Consider the following 23,765-nt stretch of genomic DNA (forward strand, 5'->3'; position numbering starts at 1 on the left):
TTTGTCGTAGTGGATACCGGCTGCGTCGGCATCCTTTACTCAAAATCTATCACACGGTTGAAGATAGTCGTCTATAGCACGGTAGAGGATGGAAAAAACAAAAATTCCTATCGTTTATTTTCTAATTAACAAAACGGAATGAGCAAACGCGCAATATTGAGTTCCTGTTACTCAAAGTACGACCTTGACCTTAGAAGTCCCGTTAACTGCTTAAGCAATTGGAATCCTAAAATTACTCATACATTCAAATGTTCAAACATTATTATCTATAAACAGATAATGGGACAAAGAGACACGAACTTTGAGATTCACCTGCCCACTAAATGTATTTAATTGCCATTACCATCTTTCAATATATAAGCAATAACTCTTAGCCTTAAGAATGTGTTATAAGCATATTCAGCATTAAACTCGTTATAATACCAACAAAGCTATTTAGCATTAGTAACAAATCGATTAAATTGTTATGAATTCATTCCAATTTCAATTTTTGTTAATGATTCGATCAAAAGGCATAGAAATCATCAAAATAATTAAATCATCCACCCAAGCACAGCACTCTGGATGAGCTTGCTAAAACCGTCTCCACCCCAGTGGCGTGGCCAGGATTTTTCAGAGGGTGGGCATAAGGAAAGCAAATTTCAAGGGGCAAACATTGACGAAAATGATCAAAAATGGGCTAAAAAGTACAACAAATGGTTGAAATTTTTAAATATTAGGGCGGCCAACATCCCACGGGAGGTAAGACTTCTCACAGAAGGAAGCTGCCCCTTCCCCTTGGCTACGCCACTGCCCCCCGCCCTATCTACTCATATGATTATGCAATATGCAATGCATAGTATGCATACCCACCCTGTATTCTGCATCTTTTTATTGCAATTCTTCAGATTGAATTACGGCGCTGATTGCCAATGCGAACAGCATCAGGAAAACAAGTACCATATAAAGACGAGTCATCATGATTCTGTTTGACAGCTCAAAAAAAAGCTCCAAATACTCTGCAGGAATATTATTCGCAGTGGTGCCTGCTATGCCGTTGCAAGAAATTGAATAATCTAAATATGGGATTTCAATCTAAAACTTGAGAGATCAGTGTAACTAGACAGGCATGAGCTGATGCAGATTATCATACTTCTGTCACAAACAAGCAACTATATATAGGCCCTATGGTACGTTTTCTAATGTTTATCAGAATCACCGACAGTGGATATAATTGAAGAACGAATTAAAAAGATCGGTTTGCGTCTAACGTCAGGGCAAAGGCGTGGCATGATTGGTTGCTGACCTGCGCAGCACGGCTTTTCTAGTCTGGTTGACAGGACGTCATACGCAAGCTAGTCCTTTTAATTCGGTCTTCAATCACAGTCTACATCAGAACATTATACCGTCCCATAATGCATTGCCATTGTGCCAAATCACATCATAATTGCAACCATTATCTCTAACTTTTATCAGAGTTGCTACTGCTTAAAGATATACATGTATAAGTGACCTTAGCATATCAAGCTAGTCTCGCAAGAAGATACACACAGAAGGATAAAGATATCCTTACGCAGCCTTACCCCCCCTCACTTTTTCCTATTAAAATTGCGATTTTTGTGTCAGAAAAAAGCTCATATTTCCTCATCATCCCAGTCAAGTTTTACGCCTAAATTATATTCCGTTTAGATGTTATGAACGAAAAGTTGATAGGCTCATCCCCAATTGAGGTTTACCACATACCGTTCTATGGGCCACTGTGAAACACGTTTTTACTTCTAATATCAATTTGGGTTTGTTTCCATATCACGCAACATTTTAATAATTTCATGCAACGTTGGGCAATGATCGATGTCATAATTGTATATTTTTGTTGAATGTTATTTTACCAACACGTTATCGCCCAACAAAAAAAAATCGCCCATTTTGTGCCGTGTGTCCTGTTTACTCTTATCTTTGTTTCTAGCGGATCTCCTTGATCGGAGCAACTTTGATAAAAACATGTCCGTAAATTTAATCCAAGCATCATTCAAGTTACTAATAGATGAAATTGCTTGCCAATTAACAGTTGACAGTTCTAAGATAAATGAAACAGCATCATAAGATATCAAAAAATACTGACATTCTAATCGAATCGGAACGCTGTACTTTAAATTTTACCTTTAATTTACTTTGTCTTTCTGGTAATTAAGTGGGAGAGAAGGAGTTATATATGAGATATATAAAACTAATTGTTTTCATTCAATAATAATAATAATAATAATAATAATAATAATAATAATAAGACATTTATTAAGAGCGCACTATTGCACCAAGCGGCCTCTAGGCGCTGAATACATAAAACAGCATTTATAAAAACTACAAAGTTATCAATATACAAAATATGAATTTAACTTTAAAATTAAATAGATTAAAAAAAACAATGCAGGCCAGCTGTACAGTACAAAACAATATGGGCAAAAACAGTAAAAACACAACCATCTCCGTCCAAGTGCCAATCCGTGGGCCTCACATGCCCCTCAACATAAACAATGCAATTAAATATAATTTATAATAAAAAATACACGCAAAGAAAATACTATTCTCATAAATAAGTAACAACATGTCAAATAATTAAACAAAAAACACAACCATCTCCATCGAAAGAATGGAGACGCCCAGTAAAAGCATAGAGACCCACCGATGTACGCCTTTAAGGGCGAATTTCTCGACGGGTGGCTTAACTTGGCTAGTCTAGCCTCAAGGCTTAAGAGGTCGTAAGACCAGGCTTAACTGAAAACACGTTCCCGGAAGCACGGCTACCATAGCCTCGAGGCTTCGTTAACCTGTGGGCCAGGCTTGTAGGATTAGCCTCAGGCTTCGGTAAAATTTGCATTTCTCGAAATCAGTCTTCTGTAGCCGTAGTCTACGCAAGCTTGTTAGAGCCAGGCTTACAGCTGCTTTTTCTTAGCCCTGCCTCAGAGCAGGTCTTAGGTCGTAAGCCTTGGTCTATTTCAATTTACAAATTGTTTAAATTGTAACGCAAAGTTTTTCTTTCATATTTTTGACGGTCTTTCAATTAACATGAGTAAGCAGTGGTGTAACTGGGGGGGGGGGGGGTGCCCCTGCTTGCCCTCCCCCTCAATGAAAAAGGTAAATTAGGCCTACTTCTGAGAGTTATTAATTAACCTCATATTTGGACATTTTAACCATAAAAACTCAATTTTTAAGGTTAAATAAATTGCACTTATTCCACTTTTGTACCATTGGCCTAATAATGTCACCAGCTTTACGGTCTTTTGCTAGTTCCGAGAAATCTTCACCCAAAACAACGCTGCTGCCATGCTTAAATATGGCATTTGTACCAATCCAACACCCCATGTCAAAAAGAAATCTACGCCAATGTTCCGGGGACACATTACAAGCAGATCCCATAAGTCCTCAGACCCACCCCACTCCACTCGCGGCCCCTTACACAAACCCGAACAGCATGAATGATGCCTGCCCCTCATTTATTATGTTTACCCCCGCTTGCCCCCCCACCCCAAATGAAAATGTATAGTTACGCCACTGTGAGTAATTGTTCGATTTAGTTGAACATTTCAGCATTTTTTTTAGTGTTCATTTGAGTTTAATTTTTTTTAAATAGCTGTTGCTATAAAGGCCTACTCGTTTTGAATGATGATTTTTTTTAGCAACGAATATAATTAAAAAAAAAATTGTACCAACAGATAACTTCATGTGAGATCTGAGAAGACTACTGAAAATATCAGCAGTAGATAGCACGTTGGTTGTCAAATAATGTTTGGTTATGTTCCTTAAATTATGTTTTACTTTTGACAAACATTCGAATGATTTGTTTGAAGTGTGAAATAATTTTTGCTTTACTTTTTAGGGGAATCACGGATTCCTTCCCATTAGACTTATAGTTTTACCCTTTTTGGGATGCAAATAAAAAAAACGAATAAAAAAAAAAGACATAGGCCCATCATACATACAAGTTGGACTCATACAAAGTCAAATGGAAATAAAATAATACATAAAAGACACAAAACAGACACAATATTCTTGCATCAAGTTGTGTACGGTACGAAGCGGAGCCAGTGGCGGACTTAAGCTGCCAACAAGTCAGCAGTTGCTGACAGGGCCCCTTGCCAGTTTGGCCTTCGGCCCCTACGTTTGTTTATAACACCAACCACAAAATGTGTAAAATACATCAACATTGTTCTGCTAAATATTAGCTGTACATATATCTAGTGCTATCCGTGCATTTTGACACTTAAGGGAAGGGGTATGGACGTTTGGACAGTATTTATTGTGGGACATTAGAGCGCATCAGACCTAGCGATTGTATTCTGAATACGAATAATGTCCTTCTGATATCAAATAATTTTGATTTTTGAAATTCGCAATGTAATACACATTTTATGGCAAATCATTAAAAATTGATATTTTTGATATTTAACAGTACTTGAAGTAAACTTTATAAATCTGATGATTTATACTTAAAGTGTATGTAGGTGGGATGAAAATCCGACGATCAATTGAAAATTTTGACCTTTAGTATTGAAGATATGGATTTTTCCCCAAAAACACCAAAAAAATAGGTCTTTTGGGGAAAAAATCCATATCTTCAATATAAAAGATCAAAATTTTACCTTCTCATTTTGAGCCATGTTTGATGCATGGTTAATTTTAAATGTATATATTTTACCCGAAATAAGCTTTTCCTCGGTGACCATGGTGACACTCTCTTTGTCATCACCTGGTTACGCCTTTATAATTGCTAACAAGTATTTAAACCCCGGGATTTAAACATCCTCTGCAGCCATGCTCTCTTTACAAGATATGAATGAAGCTGCATATTTGTCGGATTTTTTGGAGTTACGAATATACGACACTCTTCTTTCATCATCATGATCATAACATTTGGTTTGGTCATTTTCCATGCACAAAACTGAGATTTGCGGGCAACACTAGACCCCGGGGGGGGGGGGGGGGTTCTTCGAAAAATTTTGTACGGGGGTGTGCCACGCAGACTTTCGGATGCTGACTTTCTCTATACCGTATTGTTTGTAATAAACGCTCCCCCTCTAATAAACGCCCCCCCCTCCAATTTTTGTGTGAAAAATTGACAAAAATGCAAACATTTCCATGCCACATCGTGTAGGTAAGCTTAAAACTTGCATCAGAGTCACGATCGCTAAATTGCATGGAAAAAAAAGCCTATTTGACTCAACTCCCATCCATTCATTGCCTAATTATGGTAACATTTCACTAATCCCATGCACTTACAGGTGTAATTTTGTTGTATTTCCCACGAAATTGTAATTTTCAGTTGGCGCCGCCATCTTGTATGGTCGTAAATCCCTCCTTTTAACAGGAGCACCATCGGGAAATTGAACCCGATTTTAAAGCTTTTTTCACTGACAATTCACTTCCAATAAACGCCCCCATTTGGAAAATGCAACGCCCCAGGGCGTTTATTACAAACAATACGGTACCTACTTTTTGCTGTTTTGCTACCCATCAGTATACCAATTTTCAAGAAAAAGCACCCAAAAAGCACCCAAATTTGCCATAATTGGGCGCTTTAATGGCATTTTTGCCCAAATGCGCCCAATTGGGCGCATTGGTATCCACTGAAAACCCACCCATCGATATACCAAAATCGCTGAAAAGGTACCCCAAAACCGTGGCACATTCCCCGTATACCTTCAACCAGGAACCCCCCCCGGGCACTAGACGTGTATATAGTTCGTATGTTTTGTATAATTGCTCATAATTATGTTTTATTATTATTATTATCTAAATAACATGAATCCAAATAACTGCATAATTCCCAAATCCCGGCCCCAAATACAATGTATAGAAATGTCAATGCTTGGCATTCTGGGAACATTTCAATTTCAAGCGTTATACAAGACGAAAAGCAGCAGAACATTTATACCCGGTGTCAATATAACCATAAAAATATAAAACGTGAGTAATTTTTTTAAATTTTTTTTATTTTCATGGTAATCATGGTAATAATTGCAATCGTTAATTTTGAAGTTCTATCTTCATACATAATAAAATAATATTTTATGATGCGATAACGAAACGGTAAAATTTCCCTTATGTTCGTAACCTCGGGGAGATTTTTGACAGCCATATGTCTATGACAAAACAAGTGAACTCCATCGTTTCCTCTGTCAACCTCCAGCTTCGCAACATCAGAAGAATACAGCATCATTTGGATACGGACACTAAACATCATGTTGTCCGGGCCCTTATACTTTCGCGTTTGGACTATGGTAACAGCCTTCTCTACGGACTCAAGTCTCAAGATCTTCGCCGCCTTCAATCCCTTCAACACAAAACATCCAAGCTAATTTTCTCCGTTCCTAGACGTACTGATCCAAAACCTCTTATGAACAATTTTCATTGGCTTCCGATTAGCAACCGCATCCAATTCAAACTCTGTCTTTTGATTTATAAGTGCCTGACTGACTCTGCTCCACGATACCTCATCGATTCAATTAGTCTTAAGCCAACACCTTCCAGTGGCCCTGTTACAAGATCTGCCATGGACAGGGCTCTCCTAAACATTCCCATGTGCAAGTTAACCTGTGGTGATAAGTCATTTACAAAAAGATCATGTTTTTGCATAAGCGCCTTAAATCACCTTTATTTATGAATCCATTAACAAAAAAATCAATGAAGTAATTAAAAGTTTAATATCAAAAAATGTAACCATAAAAAATGTGAAAGCTTATATAGGAAGTTTTATTTCATTGTAATGCTTGCACGTGCAATCGAAAATTATCATAATGATATTTATGAATTGATAACGAAACATTTAACTTTCTAGCATAATTGATGATGATCAACTAATGATGACTCTGCTCCACGATACCTCATCGATTCAATTAGTCCTAAGCCAACACCTTCCAGTGGCCCTGTTACAAGATCTGCCATGGACAGGGCTCTCCTAAACATTCCCATGTGCAAGTTAACCTGTGGTGATAAGTCATTTACAGCTGCTGGACCGTCCATCTGGAACAGCCTGCCGCCGGAACATACAGGAAGCTTCTTCTCTCACACAATTCAAAAAGATCATGTTTTTGCATTTTAAGCGCCTTAAATCACCTTTATTTATGTAATCCATTAACGTTTATGATAAAAAAATCAATGAAGTAATTAAAAGTGTAATATCAAAAATGTAACCATAAAAATGTGAAAGCTTATATATAGGAAGTTTTATTTCATTGTAATGCTTGCACGTGCAATCGAAAATTATCATAATGATATTTATGAATTGATAACGAAACATTTAACTTTCTAATGATTCGGTTACAAGTGAGTTTCTGAGTGATCGAACAATTCCTGACTGCGAAGTTTCTTTTGTAAACGCATTTTAATGTTGTTAAAACTTTGTGTTGCAACATACCAGGAGATGGTCGTTACGAATTTGTGAATGTGTTTTAAAATGATGGATATCAAATTGACAATACGTTATCACGATTATTATTTTCACTGAAATTTTACTTGCTGACGTACTTTCTGTTTATGTAGGGAAAAGGCTGGAAAAGTAATCAAATACCCTGAAAATTTTGAGCCGTTTTCCAATTTTTCAACTGGAACTTGAAGCCCTGGAACCGCCTCTCTGCAGGCCCCCGGGCATCTCTGCTGACAGGGCCTGCTCCCTTAAATCCGCCTCTGGTATAAGCCCAAGCACAAGACCGCGGGTCTAGGCTGATCTTTGCGCCGGGAACATTGCGATAATGAGACGGCAACCTTGTTAGTACGGTAAACCGTGAGGACCACAGCTTATGCACATCTACTCCAACAGCCTATACAATTAAGTCGCTGGTAGAAAAGGACGAGGTTGTCAAGCGTTAAGCCTGCAAGGCCACTAAGACAAAGGTTGAATTTGCGTTGAAGAAATCCGGCTAGAGTTAAGACTCGGGCTTCGAGAGCGGGATAGGCTTAGTAGCCTCAAGGCCACCTTAAGACTAAGGCTTATTAAGACTCCTATCGGGAAACTCGCCCTAAGGGTATACGAGGTGTTGTTGGTGTTGTTGGTCGAATCAGCCAAAAAATCGACTTTCATTATCTGAATCAATATATTATTGAAAATAACACTTTGGTGTTTTACAAAGTTCATTCTACAAATCATACAAATACTTTTAAAACTTGCTGAATTTATTGTTGTTAATGAGTTATATACGTTTTACAAAAGTGTTGTTGTTTCAGCCCTCTTTACAACATAACTTAACCAGAGCCCGATTTACCTTTTTTGGGGCCCTGGGCCAGGCCAAATTTTGGAGGCCCCAAACACACCGTGAGGAAGGTGCACGTGCACTCAAGTGGACGCCGTTTTTATATTTTTCTAGGACATTTTTGCGCGAAGCGCGCGAAACAATGTCAATTTTAGACTATTTTAGCCCGAATTGAAGCTGATGTTGCTATATAACAGGCCAGTGCGCGCCATTTTGGCCCAAAACATGGTGTTTTCGGCTAAAATGGAAGATTCACACTGCACAGGGCAATTTTGGGGGCCCCAAACATTTGGGGGCACTGGGCCCGGGCCCATCTGGCCCTATGGTAAATCGGGCCCTGCACAGGACATACAAAAGTATATATGGTCAATTCCAGCGAAAGCGGACAAAATTCTCTCTATGTTAACTTTCCACTTTAAAATGTCATTAATAAAGGAAATCACGTTATTGATGGAGCATATCATGTCACGTCCAATGTGCTCTTTTTGTGCATATAGGCCTTTACTAGCAAGTCATACCAGGGGACAAGTTATGATAGCTTAAATGAATTGGCGTTACCCACGAATTCAAAAATAAAGCACCATATATGTCATTGAATGTCCTTCAATCAAAATGAAATTATTACCGTTAGAAAGACGTTTGCATGATCTCTCATCATATGTAAACGATTGAATTCCACCAAAGTTTGTGGACTCTAGAGACCATTAAGTCAATTTGGCTAATAATTTTGTTACCCGCGTATCAAAAATAAAATGATCGTTCTGAAAAATTTTAAGTGAATATGCCATAAATGACTATATCATGAAACGAAGTTTCGTTCTATAATTCTGAGGTCCAAGTGATTATTTTATGCAAATACGTTTTACCCATAAAATTCCATAAAATCAAATTTGACGTTACCCACGTATCAACTGTTACCCACGAGTCCAGCAAATATAATTGCCATGAACTTAAATTAACATTTAATGACTTTGGACACTGAATTTAGTTTGACAAGCGCTTAAAATTGTAAATCGTAAAAATACGTTCACCGCTTTAAAAATACTTTTATATCAAGAGCGCATAAACCAACACAAAGAAAAGAAAACCAGTAATCTCAGAGCAAAATAACAAAACTATATTCATATAACAATATAAAGAACATAATACAAAATAAATTACAATGGATATTCCGGGTGGATATAACCAACGCTCTGCAGGGTCTATTGTTCTATTGTTTCCGATTAGAGCGCTGACATATTGGAAAATGTTGCCAATCAATATTCATGTGTACATTCAACGTCCAGTTTTTCGAAATTGGGTGACTTGTGCTTGGCAGGTGCGAAATACATCTGACTGGGCTCATTAATTACGTAACGCACAACGGCATTGATGTCATCGAATGGCTGCTTAGTGCTGTTATGTGTTTTATAATAATTATTATTACATTTATTTTCCTTTCTTTTCTTTCTCTGTATTTATTCTTTCCTAGGCCTACACTAACTTTATCACTCCCTCGTTATCCTTCTCTGTCATTCCAATATAAATATGTCCTTATCATTCTATTATTGTATTTACTTCTCATTATTTCTTTCTCTTCATTTGTCCTCTTTCTCCCTTCCTGTAGGCCCCCCTATTCTCCATATCCCTCCTCCCCTTTTCCTCCCTCATATCCCCTCTCAAGACTTCTCACAGTGGAGAATCTCCCCACCTCCTTCCACCGCCGCTATTTCTATGCCAATCTCCTTCTTAAAATAAAAGATAAATGGACATTTGTAAAAAAAAACCTTTATAGGCCTATAATTATACTTACATGTATACGCAGCGATTACCATTATAGAATACTATAGAAATGTGAACCTGGCAGCTAATACATTCTGATGTGTAGTCGATCAGCAGGGGCATTCAATTTATTTAAATGAAGCGTCTAAAGTCAGGTGGGTGATAAAAAAGATTATATCGACAACTAAACCCTCCATTATAGACTTCAGACCCGCACAAGCGCACATTTGGGATACGTGAGTACAATGGTACACATGACTGCCCTTACACATGATTGTATTGTGGTCACTTATTTATACTCGCCTGTTGGGTAAAGCGTTAATATGATGCCGGATCAGTGACCAATTTAATGGCGGAACCCCTTCACTGCCCTTTGTTTGAAACAATGGTACCACTTTTTATGAATAGCCTGTCGCAATCTCTAATCGGCATCAAAGGAACAAAGCATTACGTAATCAATTTCTTCTCCTTTCTATCTATCCTCCTTGGATATAACTGGTTTTTTTTTTTCAGTTTTATACCGGAGATTAGATAACAGAATATTCCGTAGCTCCACTCTCGAGATTACGAGGAATATTCGTGTGCTTGTGCAAAAATGCAGATATGAGGAGCATAAAACGAAAAAGTGCGATGAGAGGTTGATATGGTTAGAGAGATTCAATTGAGTTACTTGGCATAAGCTATGCTATAGAAATCCAAAATATGCAGAAATTATGACATATGTTTGGTTCACATGTTTTTGACATAAATGAAAAACATAAAACCAATACGTATGGAATGATCGATCAATATGAATCTCGTTAATTGGCATAGGCTATGTTATAGAAATCCAAAGTATGCAGGAATCGTGACATATGTTTTGTTAAAGTACTTTGACTGTTTTGTTAATGTTTTGTTATAAAGCATTTTGTTAAGGCTAGCAACTTTTTTAAACTGTTGAGATTTGGTAGTTCCCAGCATCTTGCGAATTGTAATGAGTTGTAATGATTCTCTGGAATTGACAATAATATATGAGTTAAATAATAAGGAGGTGACAAAATTTTATATATTAAAACAGAATATTGCTGCCTATTAGAAACTTGTTTCTAACCAAGTTGATCAAGAACAATATTTAGAGAATAAAGGTATTGTTTTTAGCCGCTGGAGTGTATCTATCGTCTCATATATTTAAGTAAACGAGGCGAAGCCGAGTTGTTTTACGCCAAAAATAATGATGTCGCGTGTTATATAAGACGAGAGATGCACGACAGTGGCTAAAAACAATACCTTTATTTTCATTCTTAAACACTTCAATTCAAATAAATCAAGTTAAATCCTACATTTTACATGGAATTACCTTAGAATCGATCAGTCCTGTTGTTGCTATGCACCTCTGATTGGTTCAAATATCGCGTACGAGTATCGCGTCGACACGCACGCGCTAAAGTGTGTGATATCGTGTCATATCACACGGGTAAGAACCAATGAGATTGCAAGAACATTCTAAAGTGTTTAAAGATGTGTCCCATTTAGCATTACAAATTACATGTGCAGCCCTGTTTTGGATAATATTTGCAGACGTTTTGCTTCAGAACTGCAATTTCCCTAAACAACATTACAAAATTCCAGATTAGACAGAAGAATTGAATTATAAACCATCTGCAAACTTAGGAATGACTTTGATACGAACTATTTAATTAAGATGGTCTCATTATTATAACGCTGTAGACTTAGAAGAAGTCTTTACTTAGCATACGGGCGTATTACACCAAATCAATGCGCCAAAAGTGCAATGGTGATGGCTTCCGGTAAAAACCTATACGATTACTTGAGACAATTTGGTGTCTTTTGGGACTTTTTTAGAAATACACATGACTGAATCAGGGTACTATGAAAGCCGGTTAGATTTGCCAATTTGTGTCTAAGGCAGCTTTGCTAGTCTTTGAGCCTGGGATTTTGAATATCGCGTGTTGAAACACGGCTGTTTTTTATTTGTTTGTTTGTTTGTTTGTTTTGGTCAATATGAGTTTGTTTAAAATAAAACCATGTGATTCGTGCCAGATGATAATTTTCCTATTAAACATATAAGGCATAATGTTGTGACTGTCGGAGACTTCCTTTCAGTGACTGAGTGGGTCTTGTATAACAATACCCATCGACTGAATAACGTTCGGAGTGCACCAGGGTTACTTTCAAGTAGATTTGTCATCAGCCAAAGCACCATGGGATCAGAGTTCTTATGTTATTAAAAAGAACCCAGTAGACCAAGCACTACATCTTCTATATATCGTCGATTCGTCGGCCGTATCACATAGTGACTTAATCGGCATTTTTAACATTTTTGAGAAAATTGGTATGTTAATTAGGTTTGTTATGTTCTTCTCTATACATTCATCAAAACCCATGTCTCAAAGTGGCCTAATTAGTAAGATATTAATTTAATTATTTGCATTGACAAAACCTTGAAATGTCTGTATCACATAACGACGTATTTGCTGATCACCTATACTGCGCAAGCCCAGTATGTCGTATCTGCAATTTAAAGAATTTGCCTTTTGAATAGTGCCATATTTGCGCGACAAATATACTGCATAACAATTTCTAAATAACTTTGTGCTGAACGGACTATGTGTTCTGAAAACCTTAGTTCATCTTCATCTTCATTATAATCATGTAATGTTTCAACAGCATGGTTTAACACGATTTACTGGCAAATATAATGGTTATTTTGCCTGACAATTCTTCCTTGTGCGGATGGTCGAATAAATATTATCTCAGCGCATCTAATTATTATGACATTCGTCCCCATTGCAGTAAATGAATTGATTCAAAAAAGAAAAAGTTTGTGGTACCCGACGTTCTACAGCTTTTTATAAAAAATATATCGCGGGAAAAGACCAAAATTAAAAAGAAAATTGAACTTTGGAATTTGAAAAGTATAAATCACGTTGGGTCTAAGGCTGCGCTAACACTTTTCTTTGATGACTTTGACCACAATTCTTAATTTTTTTCAAATATCTTCAAAAAACAATAACTGAACAGAGAGTAGTGGTTATGATACATTGTCAGTTAACCTGAACGTTGACGACTGAGGGCAGTAGTGTAAATCCACCAAATACAGAAATAACTTGTGTAACACATACTCTTTGAAATCCACCCATCATTTAAATGATGTATTTAAATGCAGATGTTGCACGCTCCTTTCATAGTTATTACGGTACAAATTTTATTCGTAGGCATATAGCCACTAATGATAGTTATTCATTGCAAATTTAAAGTACAGCTATCCGATTTGATGATAATGTCAATTTTTACATACATAGAAAGTCATCTTGTCATGTAAATGACATACAGATGTTGAACGTTTTCTTTGCGTTGTTATTACCATTTTACCCTTTGCAAATTTAAAGTACACAATGACTGTCAAAAACGCGGACTCAATATCTTCATCGGATATGATTTTACCACATACGCTGAATAAAGCACTCACCACTGCACAAACTTTACATTGTTGTAATCAATGGGACCAAGAGAATAATTTGACATGTTCGGAAGTGTAATCTCCTGATTGGGGGAGAGGGTTAGGAGCAGAGTACCCCCCCCGACAAAAAAATGAAAGAGAAAATCGGGAAGGTAAAGAAAACAAAAAGGACAAGGAGCCCGTTTCACCAAAATTCACCCAGATCAAAGGCCAAAATAGTGTAAAATGCCATTTTTATGCGCGAACATTGTCCCAATAAAGCTCGAAGACTTAACATATACAGTCTCTTTAAAAAACAACCAGTCCAGTATCCACTGGTAATATCGGTTCAAATTAATGCAACTGGGACTTTTTTTTTCGTCTTCGCCCCGAAGTTTTTATTTTGTCTCTCCCCTATCCCGATCAAGAAAGCTGGCTACGTCCCTGTCCACTAGGAACATTTTACAGATCGTTATGAGGGTCATGGTATAAAATTACTGTTTAAGAAACAACTGAGTCGAATTCAGCATCTAAAATCAAATTGCGCTATTCTAGTTGAAATCCACACTCCTCCTGTGGAAGGTTTTGGAAATATCTTCCACGAGAGGTGGATGTTTTTTTCAAATGTAATTGGTCACAGTTAAAAGGGCATTTCGTGATCCACAGCCTCTCCCCCACTTTTCTCAAAAAAAGTTGAGATTTTTATATCACTGGAAACCTATGACTACATAATGTTTATATACAAAAAATTGCTTGCAGATTATTTCGTTTAGCAAAGATATCGTGAAATTTGAATTTCGTTCTGGTGCACCAGAACGAAATTACAACACATTGTCTATGGAGCAGTGTAATACACATAATCATTCATAACTCGCAAACGCAAAATCGGAAACAACTGAAATTTTGGGAATAAGCTTTTTTCGTGGATATCTACTGACAAATGTCATAAAAAGAGGATGCTAGTAGTTAGGGGAAAAAGTTCACTTTGGTGACCACTCTCTGGCTAGTAAGGTTTGACGATTGATTCGACTTCTATGGACCATTTAGAAAAAAATAGCCACCATGTCCCTCGCGAAAATCCCGGCATTTTTCGCTAGAGGCCAAAATCCAAAATGGCTTGGTCACTTGGTCACTATAAACACTAGCCGTATTTGTATGTACCGTACATCGATATCCTTCTCAACCGATGAATATTGGCGCGAGATATTTCCACTATAAACACACGAGGATAAATTGTGTGATGTTGTACCGGAAGTAGCTTCTTCCTGATGTGTTGGATGCGCGCAGAACATTCAGAACGCTTCTCATCCCAAGAGTTATCAAAACAGAAGCTACATGTTCGCACTGTTAAACGGGCTGTTTTATAGCTCGCGCCACATTATTTACACATTCCCCGTGTGACCTCAGGGTCATTGCAAATGTACGGTAATGTTAATTGGTACATGATTTGTGCGGTAAACTATGTCTCACTATACGTTGTAGAAGTGACGTAGTTAATCGGATTAACTACCATAGCAATAGATGAATACAATTTTGACTATACCGCCCTGCACTACAACGTTCACGCGGTACCGATGCATTGAACCATAGATGTCAAAGAAAGGCTGATCACTCGCACCTGTAAGATAAGTATCTTTGAATAGAGCGGAATTGTATTCAATCTATGTTTGCTGACTACACAGGTGATTAGTGCAATCTGATTGTAGTGCAGGGCGGTCTATTCAAAAATTGTATTCATCTATTGCTATGGTAGTTAATCCGATTATGACGTCACTTCTACGGCGTATAAAGAGCAAGGGTTTCGGTGTGCATACAGGGAATATTCACGATGTACTCACAACCGGGGGGGCACTTCAATATGAAATGGAAATTGGTGTAGGGCTGGCACTTTCGAAGTAAGGGGCATTCAGTGAGAGCAAAATGTAAAAAATATGGGGTCATAGGGTGAGAGCATGATTTTTGGCATTCGGTGAGAGCAAAATGAAAAATAAGGGAGCATTGGGTGAGAATGTGACCTTTTTGTCAAATGGAACCTTTGGGTGAGAGCCAAAAAACCTGGAAAATATAATTTTTAGTTCAAAAAGGCTTCAAATTTCGTTTTTCTTTTTCAAAAATAGGTAACAAAATCAGTGATAAATGAAAGTTGCTGTTCAAATTGAAAAATATGGGTCTTTGGGTGACAGATCAAACGGAAAAATAGGGGGTCTTCGGGTGACAGAACATGTGTCCGTAAATAAAAAATATGGGGTCTTTGGGTAAGAGCGACGCTGAAAAAGGGGGTCTTAACAGCTCAACATACGCGTCAGCTCCAAAGTGATTGGGAATGTCCCCCGGGCTCACAACTCAGTATATTCACTACATGTATAAACACGCTGATTATTTCTATTCAAAATTGATACGCCCTCTGTGACAGACTTTAACTAAATCTTCCACAGTGGTAGTGTGAATTTTAAAAGGTCAAATATTCTTCCGTACGCATGTTGATTTTTGCTTCAAAATGTAACAAGTTTAAACCATGACAAAGCTGAAGCACCACTCATGTTGTGTAGGGTAGTGCCATGATATAAATACTTTTGCAGGTTATCAATAACGTGCTGAATTCCATCCTTTTGCGTACTAGAAGCCAATGTAAATCTTTGAATACAGCATGCCTTATTTACGTCAAGATTGGACAACGGAAATTGTTTATTACACGGAAAATCAGAATACTCTTCTCTAAAAACTTCAAACTGGTTCGAAACTCTACTGCACGTACACACACTAAAACTCGCAAATTCGATCTTGTTTCAATTTAACTCAAATATTTAAATTGGATTCCAGTACACGAAGGATGAAATACAAAACGTTATTGCTAACCTGCAAAAGTCTGACACCACCCTATTTAACTTCTTCTCACTCCATTATAGCCCGGGTCGTAATCTCAGATCCTAAGACAAACTACTTCTTTCTATTACGCGTTCGCGTTACAGCATCAGTTGGTGACCACGCTTTCTCTTCTGCTGCACCTTAGCTATGGAACTCGATCTTTACCTTCTGGTCCTCGCGTTACAACATTAAAAAAAAAAAGACCCAAGAATAATTATCTTCATTATTGATTTAATTTATACTGTTTATTGATAATCTTGTTTTTGTGTTAATTGTTCATATACATGTACATGTACATTACTATTCAAAAACAAAGTTATATCCCCGCAAATACAATAAATGTTTTGGTTAACGCGTTTTTGGTTTTGGTTTTGATATGAAAAAAAAACACTACAGAAATGTTTTTAATGTGTTTGAAATGTGATTTTAAAATATGTGACGTGGTACATAGAAAGGAGACACTTCTGGGCAGGATTTTTTTTTACAATTAGCGTTTTTTGCAAATTTGTGATGTTAATAATGTTTAAACTATTGTCTGATAGCTTCAGACTGGAATATAACTAACATCTTGTATTTTTTTAGCTTGGTCATTCCTACTTTCAACATTGTCAATAATATTTTTAAAGGCCGATATCTAAATTTCCAAATTATAATACCATAACACTCAAAATTGATAACCTGCCCAAAAGTGTCTCTTTTTTGATATACCACGTCACATATGTTTTGTCAACAATTAACTAAAATTATGGTAGAATGTTTTGCAGTAAGTTTTTACAAATGTCTTGAATGTTATTAAAACGTTGTATACTCTTTATATACACTTTATATAACCCAACAATTTTACGTTTTCTATCAATTGTTCTGTGTTTGCTGGGATATTATGTTCTTTGTATTATATTTCATTGTTTTTTTTTTAATGTTTAACAGCACCTTGGGTTAAACTTATTTCTAGATAGATGCCCTTTACGAATGCTTATTTCTATTTCTATTCTAATTTAAATGGTGTATTGCCTATTGGCGTAATCAGCCTTCTTTGGCCACTGCTAAACCGGTGTACTTGAGTAAAGCCTCCGATAAATAAGTTAGTCCATCACTGCTGCAAGCTAAGGCAATGATTGCATGAAACAGTAGTCTACAGAACCTTCCTCTGTAGTGGAAATTAAAAACGTTTAGAATTAGATATTATAGAGTTTGTGAAAACTTACTTCAGCTTTAACGGCAACTTTACATATATCTAACAGATTCATTGCTCAATTTTACTTCAACGCGAATGTCTGATTAGTTACGAGGGTTGGTCAATAATATCCCGCAACCATTATTTATCTCCGCTCATGTATGACTTAGATGACTGTTACTTACGATCAATAAAGTTTGTACCTTTGTTTTTCAAAACGCACAACAATTAGTATCAGAGTACCTTTAATTATGTAATCTCATTTGCATAAAGTCATTGCTATATGTACACTGACAATTGTCAACATTGGCGAGAAATTTGAATTGGCTTTGAGGAACGTGTAACAAAAAGAAGCAGAAGTTAGGACCCAAGCAGTTTACAAGCCTTATGTTTGATATGAGTTAATCTGAGTATATTCAATTGATAATTGTGAAAGAAGAAATGTATCCGTCAACAGATGAGGAAAGGGACCGTCTTTGAACTTCATCAGAAATAGGCCTAAAAAAAAAAAAAAAAATGGTGTGAAAATCGCGAAAAAGAGCCCACACGGCAGAAGAAAGAATCCAAATTATCTCCAAAATAAAACAAAACCAAATATGGTTATTGGTATGGTATTAGAGATCATAGTCAGGACAATAGAATTTGTTGCAACAAAAATAGAAATATGCGCATGTGTTGATGGTATGCATGATTGAAAGTACCAAAATGTATGAAAAAGTAAAATTCATCAAAAACGCGCTAAAAATATGACTAATACAAGGTTTGCGGAACAGTAGCTGTGTGAGTGAATTGCTATATACCAAGTCTTATGCTAAAATTAGACACACCTTTCGAAATTCAAATTTCTTATTCAATCCAGAGCCTCTCTATGGTGTGCTACTTTAATTACAAAAACAAGACTTTTGAAATTAAGGGTTCATTAAGATAGAAATGTTTATGGTTTCACCACTGGGACCTCCCTTTTTTATTATCAGTAGATACCCAATCAAACCAGGTACCATTGGTTAAATTTTGTCATCGATTAATCTTTCTATCTCTTATTATGTAAAGAACAATGGGTGATAAAGCCTACTCAAAATTGGAGATATTCAACACGATTTCTTTTCTTTAATAAAAATGGTATATGTCTAAAAAGAGTCCAGCATCATGCCTTTGTTATCTGTCTATAAAGCTGCAAAAACCGTGCCAGATTCTATACTTTTATTCTCGAGATATTTGGAATTATGTAACAATGCCTCAATTTGGCGCGAGATTTTCTTGACTACTTTTCACCATAAATCAGACAGTGCCCATACCCTATTGTGTTTATGCTAATGTCATTACGTAATCAAGCATTCAGCATCGCTAATACATATTCGTTTTGAAAGACAAAAGTACAAACTTGAATTTAGCGTAAGTAACAGCCATCCAAGTCATGCATGAGCGGAGATACACCATAGTTGCGGGAACTTATTGACCAGCCCTCGTACTGCACCAATAGCGCCTTGTCGCATAAACTCGGGACATATGTATCAATAAGCGATCAAAATAATAGCGACTGCTCCCTTTTGTTTGGTAAAGTGGGTTATTGGTCACACTTCAAGACAAAATACGTTAGGCGCTTCGTTTCAACAGACATAAATGGACTCGCCAGACGATTATATTCTTAACAGGGATTATGTCGGGAGCCAGCGCTAATATCCTTATCATAGTATTTTCAAGTTCGCTATAATGAATCGATTAAATATTCTTATGAAACTAGGCCTAAATTATTTAATAAAGGCTCAATTATTAAAGTAACATTAGCTTTGTCAATTTTATATTTCCATTTTATCTCTCCCTCCCCTCCCATCCTGTTTCAGCGTTTCCACCACTCCCCTCCCGTCTCCATAATCTCCCCCTCCATCTATTTTTGCTCTCTCTCTCTCCTCTCTCTCGCTCGCTCGCTCACTCACTCACTCACTCACTCACTCACTCACTCACTCACTCACTCACTCACTCACTCACTCACTCACTCACTCACACACCCACTCACTCACTCACACCCCCACTCACTCACTCACTCACTCACCCCCGCCCACACTTACTCAATAACTCACTCACTCACTGCCACACTTACTCAATAACTCACTCCCCCACTCACGAAATAATTCACTCAATAACTTAATAACCCATCGACTCACTCATGCCCCCACTGAAAACTCAAGTACTCGCTCACTCTCTCATTTGCTGAATCAATCAATCATTAATCATCCAATCAACAAATCAATCCTCAAAGTCATTTATTTTAACCGGCATTTAAACAGTTCATAAAAATATAAAAATCTTACCTGTATTAATTCAATTGAAATTTGCTTTATTTTTTGACTGCTGTTGTTGTCCACAGAACCAGAAACCCATATGGTCTCGCCTGGTACATAGGTATTCTTGTCTATCTTAGCTGTGGCCCTGATTGGCCCAGTCGCACAGCATAGGCAACACACAGTCTGCTCAGCATTAGCTTCACGCCATAGCTACAAATAAAGAAAACTTACGAGTCCCTATCAAATATATTTAAGGCACCACGTTTGGTTTGGTCATGTGACCTGCTACCACGAAATGATCGTAAAGTCGCCAGCAGGGAGTTTCGAGATGTTCCAACTGTTGAGTTGATGTTCTTTGTTTGATGACACCTATATTGGCAGTGGTGTGTCCTTTGTGAATTGGAACATAATTGAATACAGAGTAGAGCATATTATGTCCCCATTCACAAAGGATATACCACTGCCAAATATAACTGTTTTCAAACAAAGAAAATCAACTCAACAGCCAGGCTAATCAGTTGGAATGTCTCAAAACTCCAATTTAACTTGTGACTTTACGCTCATTTCGTGGTAGCAGGTCACATCTAGGCGTTATCGGTACATCGATATGTACCGATGGCTCTTTCTATCATACCATGGAGAGTGTCATCAGTCCTATATTGGTAAGCCGATAGCTCTATAGGACCCAACTGGACGTGATGCCTTAGTTTGTTTCTACTTTTCTTCTCATTATAGCGAAATGAAGGTGATCAACTTCACGGATGAAGGTGTTTGTAATAGGCTTAACTCGAGTCTATAGCCGTGTTCACACGGTCGGATATATTAAGTGACTTATTACCGGTAATAGTGACTTATTACCGGTAATAAGTGCCGGAAATAGGTGACTTATTACCGGCAATGAGTGATTTATTACCGGTTATGAGTGACTTATTACCGATAATAAGCGCCGGTAATAAGTGACTTATTACCAGTAATAAGTGACTTATGTCCGACCGTGTTAACACGACTTCAGACTACCCAGGGCATAGCCAACCTCATTACTTCTGGCGATATGGTGTAAGTATAGGGCTACCCATTACACATGTTTATATTTCCCATATTCCTTTCCTCTTTTGGCGTCTGTCATTTTTGTGTTTACTTTCTGCTATTTTATTGTTATCGTCCATCTTTTCCCCTTGGCAAGTCACCCAACCGTCTGACGCATGAGGCAAAACAACATTGGGTCCATGGGCATGAAAAGCCACATTCGTGTCTTGTCTTTGGCCCGTGAAAACGGCGGGGACCCAGTAATGGCCGGACTGAATTCTAACCATGACTTGCCTCGTTGGATTCGTCTGTATGAATTTACCTTTGACAGATCCACGGTATTCAGATCCATCGATGCTCCCTGTATATTGAACAACTGTTGTGTTTTGTGGTTGAATCGCCAAGGTATGTCAATAACAGCTTTCACCTTATATCTTACATAACCGTACTTTCCCTCAAATGGGTGGGGCAAAGATGTGGCGGGCAATTTGAATTTGAAGGGAAACATGTGCTGGCCAACCGGCAGATGAAATTTCGTTCCATTAGTGTCATTTTTACCTATTGATTAATAAAATAAAAATAATGAAGTTAAGCTCAGGCAAACTGGCAATACTATAATGAAGGAGAGAATAAAACCAGAACCGTTCGAACCAGCGGGCACTTACGATTACATTCCGTTGAGTTCACCACCACACGCCACAACAGCTCATGGCGGATCTGCCGGCGAATTCAAACACATAGTCGCATATTGATATGAATTGATTTTATTCTTAGTTATAATGAAAGTTATAGAATACATGTGGTGATCTGATGGTGTGTATTATTTTGATATGATTATAATTTATATCTCAAATCCTTGAATATAGGCCTATCCTGATATCTTATTTTATTTTTTTGTAAGACTTGCAGTTCCAGTTGAATATAATGATAGGCTCATCGAGCACTAATAACACTAGAATAAGCTGCAGTCTGCGTATTGAAAACTCAGCATGCGTAGCCTATTGAAAATATTGAAAATAAAAACCTGACGAAAAAATAAATCGAATTTTCTTTAGTTGGTAACGTTGAAGACGGTAATTAGCATGCACAGATCGTAAAAATGAGTCATTTCAGCTGATGAATGGCAACGCCGCATTCGTAATGGGAAAGGAAAAAATCTTTTTATCGCAACAAGTGGTGTGCTTAGCCTGAGTCGCTCGGCCTATTTTAAACAAAATCGCCATGCGTGGCTGTTGAAGAACTAGTGGATTCGTCCTACTATCATGGTAATTTTGACACAAAGATATGGATGATGATGCTGTACAGGGGGTGTCATTTCGCTGCCGTAGTGTACGTTAAGCAACCATTGGATACTGGTTCAAGCCCCGGTTCAAGCCTGGGCTCATACACCTGTTCCGAATTTTGATATGCTATAGGCTTTCTTTGAAAACAAAGAAATCGTGAGTCAGTTGACTTGACGTGTCATGTCAAAAGGAGACACTTTTGGGCAGGATCGTAAATGGAAAAGTAGCCAAAAATCTGGCGGTGATTTTTTCACAATTTGGGTTTGTTGCGAATTTGTGATGTTATTAATGTTTAAAATATTGTCTAATAGTTTCAGATCGGAATATAACTGGCATCTTGTTTTTATTGTTAGACTTTTTCAAGGTAATTCCTACTCTCAACATTGTCAATAATATTTTTAAAGGCCGATATCTCAATTTCCAATTGTATAGTATCATAACTTGAACACACTCAATATCTTCACTTAGGAATGTCCGATTTCATTGGGAAAAAACGGCGTTGTAAAGTAAAATATCTCTAAATGTAAAAACTTTAAAATTGATAACCTGCCCAAAAGTGTCTCCTTTTGACATGACACGCCACGTATTCCATCGTGCACTACGCCAGCGATATATGGAACCAGAGAGTTATAGGATCTAGACGCTGCATGCATAATAAAGACGCATTGAATTATGAAGACCCTTACCTTGCCCAGCCAATAGTATGTTTTCTTCAAAATATTTTTCGACAGAAGAGTATGTTACCCAATTACTATCAAAGTGGTTGTGCATTCTATTATGATATCTGCTGCTTTCATGCTCTTTCCACTGTGTCTTCGCCTTACCAACACATTTGATTCGAATACCTATATAATATTATAGCACAAAACAAAATTGTAATAACAATTCATAAGGGGTCAGTCACCCACCTTTGCACAGTAGGCCTATGCCTATATTATGTGGGGACTGAGATCACATCAGCACAACACGGCTTTAATTATACAGTAAACTTTTTTACTGATCTTTTACTTTCACTTTTACTTTTACTTTTACTGTACCCGACTTTTAGACCACCCGACCTATCTACGAGCGTATATGAGGTTAAAATTGCTAATTTTATTAAATTAAACTTTCTCAACAAGGTTATTTAAAATACCTTTTATTCCGTCAAACAAGCTTTATTTATTTTTTCCAAAATTCACATTTTTATAGCTATTTTTTTTACATAAAAAGGGGGCTATTTCATTATAAATGACAACATTGAGTCCCAAAAGGGGTCAAAATTCAAACTCATTTATTTCATGCAAATTCATTATCATTTCAAAGTTCAGATGGTGTGTCAATAATTCTCAAAATATTAGAGCGTCAAACCCTCAGGAACCATTAAAAAAATTAAATTGAATTTTTGCTGTGTATAGCTGCCGTCTGGAGGGGACATTTTTTAAACAATTTAATACACAACTTTGAAAGAGTATATGTAACCAACATTGGGTTCATACTTATTCATATTTAGTCTGTAATAATTGTTGTATGTTCCTTTACACTTCAGTGTCTTAAATATGCCAGTTTCAATATAAAACAATTAGTAAATTGATACTAATCCAGATAAATGGTGCAAAATTACTACATATTTTAAGGATAAACTTTATCTTCACATGAAAAATTCATGAAATAGTCATTTTGTCCTGCCCAATAGCTACACTGATGCATAAGTGAGTATTCTGCGTCAATCTG

The 23,765-nt window shown here is 37.1% G+C and overlaps 1 long non-coding RNA gene across 1 annotated transcript; it reads right to left on the bottom strand.

Annotated features, from left to right (window-relative positions):
- Window positions 1–17,238: 17,238 nt before the first annotated feature.
- LOC140169081 (uncharacterized) lies at window positions 17,239–21,157 on the bottom strand. Its single transcript, XR_011861345.1, has 3 exons — window positions 21,092–21,157; window positions 19,771–19,953; window positions 17,239–17,434 (listed from the first exon to the last, which is right to left on the bottom strand). It is a non-coding gene; the product is annotated as an uncharacterized lncRNA (long non-coding RNA).
- Between the last annotated feature and the right edge of the window lie 2,608 nt (window positions 21,158–23,765).

This window comes from Amphiura filiformis, chromosome 14 (genome assembly GCF_039555335.1).
Source record: "Amphiura filiformis chromosome 14, Afil_fr2py, whole genome shotgun sequence".
NCBI lineage: Eukaryota > Metazoa > Echinodermata > Ophiuroidea > Amphilepidida > Amphiuridae > Amphiura > Amphiura filiformis.